Source organism: Podarcis gaigeae (assembly GCF_964106915.1).
Source record: "Podarcis gaigeae genome assembly, chromosome: 13".
Lineage (NCBI taxonomy): Eukaryota > Metazoa > Chordata > Lepidosauria > Squamata > Lacertidae > Podarcis > Podarcis gaigeae.
This window is the reverse complement of record NC_139689.1, coordinates 53,256,191-53,268,573: the sequence shown is the minus strand read 5'-3', so window position 1 is coordinate 53,268,573 and position 12,383 is coordinate 53,256,191. Positions and strand designations below refer to the sequence as shown.

At 44.2% G+C, this 12,383-nt stretch overlaps 1 protein-coding gene across 2 annotated transcripts in view; it reads right to left on the bottom strand.

The window, feature by feature from the left end:
• The window catches only part of PLEKHG4B (pleckstrin homology and RhoGEF domain containing G4B), a 99,102-nt gene extending 87,089 nt beyond the window's left edge, over positions 1-12,013 (bottom strand). The window contains exon 1 of one of the 2 annotated variants that reach the window (XM_083708948.1): positions 11,715-12,013. The gene's annotated coding sequence lies outside the window, so the exon portion shown is untranslated. Of the gene's footprint in view, positions 1-8,747; positions 8,893-11,714 lie in introns of those variants that run through there. The other variant, XM_083708950.1, reaches the window with a different exon arrangement.
• Positions 12,014-12,383: the final 370 nt, after the last annotated feature.

Below are 12,383 nucleotides of genomic sequence, written 5' to 3'. Positions count from 1 at the left end.
TGAAAGCAATAAACAATGTCCTGCAGTCACACCATCAATCAATCAATCAATCAATCAGTAGCTAAACTGGGTTCCACAGAGTCACAAAAAAAGCCGCAAAACAAAAATGCAAAAAAATAGCAAGAACAGATAAACCTCAGAGTAACACTCAAAACGGAAGTGTAACACTAAAAATAGAGCACATTCGGCTTCCAAAAAAAGTTTGCAAACCGGAACACTTACTTCCAGGTTTGCAGTGTTTGGATTCCAAGTTGTTTGAGTACCAAGGCATTTGAGAACCAAGGTACCACTGTACTGCGTATTCAGACAGAATAAAAACACATGGCTGTTTTGCCAAAGTGAAAGTGACTCTAAAAAGGAGGATAATGTCCATTGCCTACTGTAATAAAGCTGCAGACCTGCCATTCTAAAATCTTCTGCCAAAGACAATATATCCTCCCTCACATGGATAGCACATGTCTTTGGAAAGAAGAAGGTGCAAGCGGAACTCTGCTTTGTGTTGAACATTAACAGATTAGTCACTTCTCAGTTCTAAAGCAACCTTGGGAGGTGGCAATTTGTAACTTCCCCACCATTTCTCCTCTGCCTCAAAAAGAGCATGGATCTCAAACACTTTTAGATCTTTATTTATATTTAGATCTGTAGTTCTAAGTGCTCTTCCTTCCTTCCAGCTTTACCATAGAAATTGCCTCTTTAGAGTGAAGAAGCAGTCACTGAGTTAACATTGTTGTTGTTGTTGTTTAGTCGTTTAGTTGTATCCGACTCTTTGTGACCCCCTGGACCAGAGCACGCCAGCCACTTCTGTCTTCCACTGCCTCCTGCAATTTGGTCAGACTCATGTTTGTAGCTTCGAAGACACTGTCCAACCATCTCATCCTCTGTCATCCCCTTCTCCTTGTGCCCTCCATCTTTCCCAACATCAGGGTCTTTTCCAGGGAGTCGTCTCTTCTCATGAGGTGGCCAAAGTATTGGAGCCTCAGCTGCAGGATCTGTCCTTCCAGTGAGCACTCAGGGCTGATTTCCTTAAGAATAGATCGGTTTGTTCTTCTTGCAGTCCATGGGACTCTCAAGAGTTAACATTACATGCAGCTAAACAAGCATTATTATACCATTTGCCCCACAGTGGAGAACAGAGATGGAGAACCTGTGGCCCTCCAGGGGTCACTGCACTCCAACTCCCATCTTCTCTGACTGCTGGCCATGCTGGCTGGGGCTGAGGGGAGGGGAGTCTGGCGACATCTGGAGGAAGACAGGTTCTCCATCCCTGGTCTCCAGGGAGAAGTACCATAGTGACAGTTGATCACAGAGTGCCAACAGTGCGACCATATGCAAACAAGTAATAACAGTGATTTGGTTATAGTACCAAATAATGCCAGGAATAATTTGAGACTGGCATCCTAAAAATACTAGCTCTCTCTGTTTAAAAATACAATCACCATGATCCAGCAATAATTCCTCGTGTGGCTAATGGGAGCTGTATTTGCATGAACATGCTATTAAGGCTACAAGCTGGCTACGTGCTCCTTTGATGCGACTAGTAATGTGTGTCTCTGCTGAGGAGGGCAAACTAAAGCTATAATCCTATGCACACCTCCACTGGATGGAGTTTCATTGAATGCCACAGAGCTTATTTCCAAGTTAATAGGGTTATATGGTTATTGGGCTATAGGGATCGTCTATAATTAGAGATGGATCAGAGCCAGTACCTCTAGCAAAGAAAATGAGGTTTTGAAACGTCTGCTATTTTGCCTTAATGTCAGATTGCGATTTCCTTTAAAATACACTGCTAAAACAGAGCTTACAAGACACACCTACTTCTGTGCTAGCTGTGCCCAAAGGGCAGGCTTCATGTTATAACACCTTTGCTTTTCTGCTGACGCTGAAAAATAACTCAAGCCCTGTAATTGTCTTGTCATTTCTTCTTCAGAAGGCTCTTGTAATCAGAAGTGAACGCCAAATAACATTTGCGCTGAGAAAATCGGTGTGTTTAACTTTGATGCGATCCAGAGAAATGCAGTTTTTTCCAGCAATTTGCGCATTATTTTTAATCACCTTGTCACATTTACATTTACATAGTATCTATCAATAAATGTTCCCTTTACAAAAAAGAAAAGAGCATGTTGCAGCAGGATCGCTACTACTATTTGTGACTGCTTTAAAACAACTTTGTTTTTCACAGGAGACAAAGAAGTGCTTCATCGGAGGCTGCCCTGGACTATGGACTCGCAGCCACCCATTGTTGTCCAGAACTCTCCTTCATGGCCAGACTAGCCAGGGAGATTTGCAAGTCAGTATCAGTACTGGATCTGAAATTGTTTTCATATATTTGCTTTAACTGCTTTTATATAGCTGTTATTTTATACATGTTTTTACTATACAGTGGTACCTCGGGTAACATACGCTTCAGGTTACAGACGCTTCAGGTTACAGACTCCGTTAACCCAGAAATAGTGCTTCAGGTTAAGAACTTTGCTTCAGGATGAGAACAGAAATCGGGCTCCGGTGGCGCAGCAGCAGAAGGCCCCATTAGCTAAAGTGGTGCTTCAGGTTTAGAACAGTTTCAGGTTCAGAACGGACCTCTGGAACGAATGAGAATCATAGAATCATAGAGTTGGAAGAGACCCCAAGGGCCATCGAGTCCAACCCGCTGCCAAGCAGGAAACACCATCAGAGCACTCCTGACATATGGTTGTCAAGCCTCTGCTTAAAGACCTCCAAAGAAGGAGACTCCACCACACTCCTTGGCAGCAAATTCCACTGTCGAACAGCTCTTACTGTCAGGAAGTTCTTCCTAATGTTTAGGTGGAATCTTCTTTCTTGTAGTTTGGATCCATTGCTCAGTGTCCGATTCTCTGGAGCAGCAGAAAACAACCTTTCTCCCTCCTCTATGTGACATCCTTTTATATATTTGAACATGGCTATCATATCACCCCTTAACCTCCTCTTCTCCAGGCTAAACATGCCCAGCTCCCTTAGTCATTCCTCATAAGGCATCGTTTCCAGGCCTTTGACCATTTTGGTTGCCCTCCTCTGGACACGTTCCAGTTTGTCAGTGTCCTTCTTGAACTGTGGTGCCCAGAACTGGACACAGTACTCCAGGTGAGGTCTGACTCCAGGTGAGGTCTGACCAGAGCAGAATACAGTGGCACTATTACTTCCCTTGATCTTGATGCTATACTCCTATTGATGCAGCCCAGAATTGCATTGGCTTTTTTAGCTGCTGCGTCACACTGTTGGCTCATGTCAAGTTTGTCATGACTCCTAGATCCTTTTCATACGTACTTCTCTCAAGCCAGGTGTCACCCATCTTGTATTTGTGCCTCTCATTTTTTTTTGCCCAAGTGCAATACTTTACATTTCTCCCTGTTAAAATTCATCTTGTTTGTTTTGGCCCAGTTCTCTAATCTGTCAAGGTCATTTTGAAGTGGGATCCTGTCCTCTGGGGTGTTAGCCACCCCTCCCAGTTTGGTGTCATCTGCAAATTTGATCAGGATGCCCTTGAGTCCATCATCCAAGTCGTTGATAAAGATGTTGAATAAGACCCGGCCCAAGATAGAACCCTGTGGCACCCCACTAGTCACTCTTCTCCAGGATGAAGAGGAATTAAGTACTTAACCCGAGGTACCACTGTATTGTGAAATTGCCTCGAGACGCTTCACAGGAAAAACAACAGCAAAATAAATAAATTAAATAAATATGCATGTCAGAATCAGGCTGGCTGTTAAGTTACTCTTGAAGAGGCAAGTTGTGATTTTCCAGAATCATATAAGTGCAGAGTTGGAAGGGACCCTGGGGGTCATCTACTCCAACCCCCTGCAATGCAGGAATCTCAACTAAAGTATCAATGACAGATGGCCTTCCAACCTTTATTGTGCATTAGACTAGATACACTGAACCCACTATCTACTTCTGCTTCCATCTCCAAATTTGTTTAAATTGTTTTCCCTCAATAAGGCTTCAAGATGAGAAGAACCTCTGCTGCAAGGGGAACAGGCAAGAGGAGCTTAAGAACTTTCCTCCCGCCCCTTTAAGGTAACACCACTTTTCCATTTCTGCTTTATAGAAATTTAGCAGCAGACCTGACATTTGGCTGGCAGACCAACACATCAGTCTGCCAGCGTCACACCTAGCTTCTTGGGAGAAGAGACCTTGTTTATTAAGATGTCATAAAAGAACCCTGTGCATTGATGGTGATGATGGTGTTGTTAATAAATGCGAAACGCTTTTAACTTTAACTTTCTTATGTTGGCTGGCATCAACGTAAGAAAAAATTAAAAAGATCATGTGAAGCTGCAAATCCTATGCAGTTGGGAGTAAGATGCATCACTGCCTGAAATTCGCCCTCTGACGTCCTTTATCTGCCCACCCTCTAGGGTAGTGGACTGGTCTGGCCTCCCACAACTAACATCCATTGGGGGTACTTTAAACATTTGTGCAAAGTCAGCAGAAAGTGCTTATCGGTAAAAAAAAACCTCCTCCCCACCCCCGGCAAAAAAGGGTTTTAGGTGCCTCTTTCTACCAACATAACATCTATGTGAAAAGACTGTCGCTGCAACAAATGAGCATTTCAGCCAGTTTTCCCCACTAGGCTACATACAGATTTAATTACAGCATGCAATTCAGGGTCATTCATTACCAAAAGAAAACTTTGACAACTCCAGCAAGGGCTGAGTATTTCTAACAAAAGCCCTAAACAATTCTTCTTTGTTCTGTAGGGAACAGTGGCTGAGAGGCTAAAATGGGTCATAATATTAGAAGAATGAAGGTGTATGCCTTTAACTCTTGCAGCTACTATGACAATATTCTGGATAGGACACTTTAAGCAGCTCAGAACAAAAAAATTAGAACAATTCTACTCAAAGTTCACTTTTTCTGTCATCTGACCACATTTTCAGAAGAAACTTATTTTCCATCTCTTCTGCTGCTTCAAAGCTGTGCTGTTTCAAACAACAAACACAAGGGCTGAGATTTAGGAGTGGGGTGTATTTTGCAGTTTATGTTATTTATGTGACTCCGTCTTCCAGCCACAGTTCTTAAAGGCAGCTTACAAAACATTACTTAAAAGCAATATGCTACGCAATAGTCTAATACTGAGAGGTGCAACAAAAACAGCAGATTAAAACAGCATCAGGGTTTAATTAGTCAATCACAACAACAGCCAATTAATGTTCCAGGGAACAAAACAGTTGGCACCAGCTGAACAAATATGGGGGGTTCCCAAAAGAAGGTGCTATCTCTGAATGTGAGAGCACAAAAGGAAGATATTAAATTAACTGGTCAGGAGCAAGCAGCCCGTCAGGTACCCTGCCTCACATGGTTTAGGGCAGGGGTCTGCAACCTTTTTCAGCCATGGGCCGGTCCACCATCCCTCAGACCATATGGTGGGCCGGATTATTATTATTTTTTTGGGGGGGGAATTAACAGATTCCGATACCCCACAAATAACCTAGAGATGCATTTTAAATAAAAGGACACATTCTACGCATGTAAAAACACGCTGATTCTTGGACGGTCCATGGGCCGGATTGAGAAGGCGACTGGGCCGCATCCGGTCCCCGGGCCTTAGGTTGCCTACCCCTGGGATAGGTGATCTCCACGTTTATTTCACGTACCTCAAAAGCAGCACTGTTTTAAGGGAACCAAAATTGCTATGTAGGTTGACCCAAGCTGTAGCTGGTTTTCACTTAAGACATAACTGTATTCTGACTCCCAAATCCTTTGCCACAACAGGTGACCCAACCCTTGCTCTTATGATGTCAGGACATTCTTCGGATGAAATGCTCCCTCCTTGGGAATACGAACAAACAAAATCGGATGTTGTTATCGGAGAAACGCCTCAGCTTGGGTCCAGTGTGCCTTAAGGGCCTTGGCAACGAGACTACACACCTCTGGAAGGCAGGGACATGTTAACCCTTGACTCTTTCTCGTCAGGAGGTACCTGGCCTCCGCTGGCAAGCAGTCTTGAATGCAAGGGACGATCAAGCACATTTTAATACAAGTTACTATACTGACACTAGGTACGAACCAGTGAATTCACATTCACGAGCAGGAATCTGATTTTGGGAACACTCAAAAGAAGAAATGGCCGCTTAATGCACAAGCTCAAATTCCTATGCCCCACAAATAACCCAGAAATGCATTTTAAATAAAAGCACACATTCTACTCATGTAAAAACAGCAAGCAGGCCCCACAAATAACACAGAGATGCATTTTAAATAAAAGGACACATTTTACTCATGTAAAAACACACTGATTCCCGGACCATCCACAGGCCAGATTTAGAAGGCTATTGGGCCGGATCTGGCGCCCGGGCCTTAGTTTGCCTACCCATGACCTCTGTGTTTCCAAGAGAAAGGGACACCTTAATTCCCAGACTGGCCTGACCTTGACCTCAAACTAAAAACAAAACCTATGCACTATTCTGAATAAGTCTAATATTAACAATTAATTAAGAAACATTAAGTAATGAGGCAAAAGAAGATAATTAACTGCAGGCATTCCTATCAGTTTCCCTGACATGTGGTGCTGGCAGAATAAATTTGATTAGCAGCAGCAACTTATGTCCTGGTGGCTTAAGAAGAAGAGGTGGGTGGAACACCCTGATAGGAGACTCGGAACAGAAATTCATGGTAGGAAATTTCAATTTTCTCCAGAAGCTCCTGCAGGGCATTCTTAAACCTCAGGGCTTAACAGAACAGTGAATCTTTCCTGAGTGGCTCTGAGAGCCTGACTGCCCCCAACACCTCCTGTAATTCCTTATTCCTAAAGGCTGTGTACGCAGAAGAGGCATCTATTTAACAACTCCCACTTCCCAGAGCCACTCCAGAAAAATACCACTGACAATAACAAAAGCAGCAGAAAGGACAGGGGTAATGAACAGGGTCACACGCTCCCCACCTGCTCCCCAACAAATGTCATCAACCAAGGCAGTTTCAGCGTCATGATGGGGCCTGAAACCAGACTGAAATGGGTGCAGATAATCCGCTTCTTTCGAACAAGCCTGAAGTTGGGCTTCCTGAACACTTTCTGCCACAGGATATTTGTCACTGGAGAATATTATTCTGGGGCCAGGGAAGTCCTCTTAAGGAAAGGGCACACCTTTACCTCCTTTAAGGCAGGTGGTATCTCCCCCAAGGCAATGACTGACCCAGTCAATCCCCTTCAGCTAGTTCTAAGAAGCCCAGGTGGACAAGGGTCAAGCGAACAGGTGGTTAGCTCTAATCCTGCAAGCAGCTTGTCCATATCATCAGAATCCAAAAACCACAAGTAATCCAGCACAAATGGAACAGTGTTCAGGATACATTAAGCAAGGTGAGGCTGCATACCTGTGGGTGTCCCACCTGCCCCAACACCTCCACCATCAGTAGAGCATTGGAGCCAATTTTGGGCAGGATCGTGTCTATCTGAGGTAAGATCTCACCCCAGATGGGCTCCAGTGGTGGTGGTGCTTCTCTGCCAGGAGCAAATGCAGCAGGGTGCACAGCAGGGGCAGAGCAGGCTGCAGTAGGAGCAGGTGGGGGATGGCAGGGTAAGGCAGCATTTTCTGCTTCCCCTCAAGTGGTGAAACAGGATGCACTGCCCCTGTCTGGATACCTCCACAAAGTATGGTTTCCAATTCTATCTGAATCAGGGTGGCTGCATATCCTCCAGGGATGTGCCAACCTGAGAATTAGAAACAGATATAATTTGAAAGCAAAGCAAGATTCATTCCTGCCATTACAACTTATGATACCCCACCCCCGTCACAGAAACTATTATGGACTTCACAGTGACAATGCTTTGTTGTATTTGATTACCATTTTCCAACTGCTGAAAAGTTTTAAATTAGTAGATTCCACACTCTTAACATTTTCTCGGTGCCCACATCTTTGAAGCTGACCTTCCATTAAGGACGAAAGGAAAGAACACACCAGTATTTGGTTGATCATCTCAATTAGGCATGAGAGCTCTTTATCCTTGATTTCACACCCACCCACCTTTTAATTGCTTCGCTGAGTACGTCCAACTTCTAAAGAATTCTGTCACACCTGGACAAATATATCCACAGCTGCTGAACCAAAAAAGACCCCTTTGGTGCTAATGCAACATGTTCAGCCTTATCAGTTCAGACCGGAATCTAAACTCACAAGTGTGTAAATACGCAAATAAGTCATTTTAAAAATTGTTCAGGAAACTTATTGTTCTTTATTAATGTGATGGAAAAGGCAGTGTTATAGGATTAATGCTGCCATACCAAGCTGTGAAATGTGTGGGTAAAAGTAATCAAAATTATGAAGGTTTTTCTGAAGACAAAAAGTAAGTTTTGTTCATATAGATAAGAACATTGGTATTTAGGGGGGTATTTTCATGAACTGGCGTGAAATGTCAGAATGTGGCATGGGAATCAAGGTCATTTCACAGTTTTTACATGATACAAAAAGAAACATTACTTGCACTAAGTCTGAAATGTTTCCCCAACATAATGGACAATCTGAAACTGAGAGTGGGTGTATTTTCTTGAATTTGTAATAAAAGCTTCTCCCGCTCCAGATTTCCCATGATCTCCCATGAACGGTGTGGCCAAGATTGCATTGCAGAAATCTCCCAGGCTGAAGTGCAGCTTTGCGTATAGAAACCACACAGTTCAAAACTTAACACACTCTTTTGCAAACTCCTTTGACATTTCAGCTACCATGTATTCAGCCCCACTCCACAAGCAGAAATGGCATTATGCCACCAGGATGACACCAAGGCCAGTGAAACTCACCTGAAACACCAGCAGAAAACTCCACCACTGGTAAAATTACAGCAGGAGGAGGAGCACATGAGTTTGGGGTGTGGCTTGGCTATGCCAAATCCTAAACTTCTTCATTCCATGGACACACCCATCAGGTCTGGGATGGTGGAAGCAATTTCCCTCCTATTGAGCATAATGTAAGAGGAAAACAAATAAAAATGATCTGCCTCATCATCCCCTACTATTCCACCCACACTGAAACATCAGAACATAGAGTATGATGCAACTCAAAAGCCACTCACAGCACATATCCACCAGTATATAAACCCCACACAAGTAGATGTTCAGGTCTCAGGTTGTGCACATCTAAGGTCACAAGGGGGAACTGTAGCGAGGCAGAGTCAGGGAGAAAGTGGAAACACACATTTCAAAATATGTCTCCTGAGCTCTTACACTTCTTCTCCTAGGAAATGAAAAGGTAACCCTGCTTAAGGAACAAACATTCACATTTGTTGTTGCTGTCGTTATTAGCTTACTACAAGAAAAAATTCTCAAAAGGAACTATTCCCCATTCACTTTGCGGCACTCAAGCTCCCACCTCCTGCTTCCCAACCTCCCCGCCCCCCCCCCCCAAAGCACTTTCTGCAGACCTCAGTATTCCCAAGTCTGCCAGTTCAAGGGGGTGACTGACTTGTGAGTGCATGATGACTTTGTGCTACAAAATGGCAGACACTACTCCTTTGAAGCTTGGAACTAGAATATGAGACAATCTCAGAGAGGGGCAGCCCCCACCAACAGCACCTGGAGGGCACAGCTCCCATCACCCCCCAGCCGGCATGGACAATATCAGAGACGCAGGAGATGCAGCCTAGCAACATCTGGGGCAGGGGGTGCCATGTTGGCTTATAAGACCTAGAACACACTTTGCAACAAGTACAGGACAGCTGTGATACAAATAGTTGTAGAACAATTGAGTAACGATTTGCATACCTTTTCACAATACATGTGAATATTTACATTCCACCTTATTTCTGTTCACCTTTTTATGTACTTTTTCACTATCCATTTCCATTTTGGGGTAACAAATTTTGGGATTGCTAACACATGAATGAGTTCAAACTTTTCACTGAAAGATAGTAATGGTTAACGCTCTTAACCAACAATTATACAAAAAAAAAAGCAATATGAACCAATTTCAGAAAACCTTCCCCCCAAACACACACTTTTTAACATCTCACTTTAACTCTCACTATAGCCATCTTTTATCTCATAGAAAGTTTAGAACGAAACACAGCACTCAGTTGTTTCAAGTGATTTAAGGTTTGCTATAAAGTGACTAAAAGTTAAACGAGCGATTTAAGGTTTTCGTATTTTAACAGTGAAATAAACAACCTGTGATGCAATTCCTGGAATTCAAGACAGTAGTTGTACTCCATAATCTACACACAAACAAAAAGACAGAAAACAATAAGAGAGTACTTCCTTTGACCTCCCCCTCCCTATACATTTAATAAATTCAGTTAAGAATATATATTTCCCAGATTTTAGCCCAAACAAGACAGGAAGCTTAATGCTCTATAGTTGCATTTGTTCAGCATTCTCAGATTCTTCACAAGTCAGTGCTATGCCTGGAAATTCTTTCTGTAAACATTCTCCTTTCAACAAGACGACCGTTACCAACACATGAAGAAAGGTTTATTTGATGCCAACCACATGTTCTCCCTGATTCTCTAATAGTTAACTAGGAAAGCTTCTCAGAACTGCATGAGTTTCTCCTGGGATCACAGGCCCAGGTGGGGAGAAGCAGCTGCCTCGGGCGGCACAAGATACAGAGCCCCTGCAGGCGCCTCCCTCGCCCTGCAGCCAGTGGAGAAGCGGCGCCCGTTTCCAGCAAGATCTTGCATCTCTGGGAAGACAAATGCCCTTTCCCTGGAGAGCTGCAACACGTGAAAGCCAGGACTGGATGGAAAGTTTGCTAGACAAAGACCTGTGTCTCACTGAGCAACAAGTTTTGCCTAATCAAGAAAAGAGAGGGGGGGGCACATGTGTGTACACAATACTCCAGCTAAATAAGTATACTAGTTTGTGTCAACTATGTTGAAATATGGGTATATTGGGCAATATATACGTGCCTTGTGGGACATCTTCAGGAGAAGACAGGGCTAAGGAGTAAACCTTACACAAATTCAGAGTGGAGTCCCTAAGACGGTTGGGTGGCACCTTGTATGCCTTCTTCTGACAACTCCTGCAGCCAAACTGGTGCCAATTGTATTGTTCTGCTTTCTTTTAGACTCCAAAATGCTACCCAGCCTCCACATGAATATCTGCCAGGAGGGCTTGGCCACTGTTGTCCCTACGCTAAGGGACATCCCATAACATAGTCTATTCCAGCATGGTCTGTATCAGATTTCCATTCCATGTCTAGAATGCTTCAGTACATCTGAAATAAAATATATGATAAAAAGCTTTTCCCATCTCATATCTCCTAAATCTTTTACAGATCACTGCCACTTTGGTTCCATAAACTCATCCCCAGGGTCCACTACCCCACCTTATAAAAAGCATTATTCAAAACAGTTGTTTGCATGGCCCACTAAGGAATATATTAACACAATAAAATTCAAAATAGTAACCATTAATTTCACCTTCACTCAAAACCCAAATAAGACTATTTTGTTTACTTAATTCAGCAAAACTGATCAGCTTGAGCCAATTGTACTAACTTTTCAAAATCGGATCCAGTTTTGTCAACTTTCCAAAGTCTGATAGTCCTTATCACCTTCAGTGCCCCCCTGCTTCTCAGCGCCCCCTAAGTAATCCCACTGCCCCACAGGGAGCAGTACAGCCCACCTGGGGAAGCAATGTCCTAAATCATGCTAGAAGCGAACAGCAGAATACAGCCCTAAACAATAAGCTCTCTTATAGGTTAAAATACAGCTCTATACATCAAACTAAACTAATATGGTTCAAAACTTAGGCTTATAGTGCAATCCTCACCTCCAGATCTGTGCTGCCCAGGTGATTAAGACAAGACAGCCGACCCCCCCCCCACCAGCCCCCTCCTGCCAGGAGGGCTTGGCCACTGCTGTGCCCGATTCAAAGTCTTGACTTTGGATTCAAAGTCCTGCGGATCCCCGGAGGCCCTGGTCCTCTGCTCTCTCAGCTCCACAAACCTACAGCTAGGGCAGCAAAAACAAACCACCCCACACCTGCCCCCCTCACCCGCAGGGCTTCAGATGCAGCTGCTCCCCAGCCAGAGTTAGGATTGCTGGATTACTCCCAATCCTGTTTCCCCACACCTGTGGCTGCTATGGACACGACTGTGATGTCACTGTGGTGTGATAAGTTATTACATCAACTATGTCCTGGCAGCCAGTGTGAACTAGGGAACTGTTTTCCATGCCCTTCCATTTGCACCAGTGATCTAGTCAGCGCTCCAAATCAGCTCCACAAAGCAGTGGCGTAGCGTGGGTTGTCAGCACCCGGGGCAAGGCAAGTAATTTGCGCCCCCTAACCCGTGGATTTGCGCCCCCTAACCCTCAGATGTTGCGCCCGGTGCGCCCGGGGCCCCCCCTGCACCCCCACGCTACGCCACTGCCACAAAGTAGTGCGAGGCTTAATCACATGGCGGGGAAGAAGGCAGCAACTGGGTCCCGGGGGCGTCTC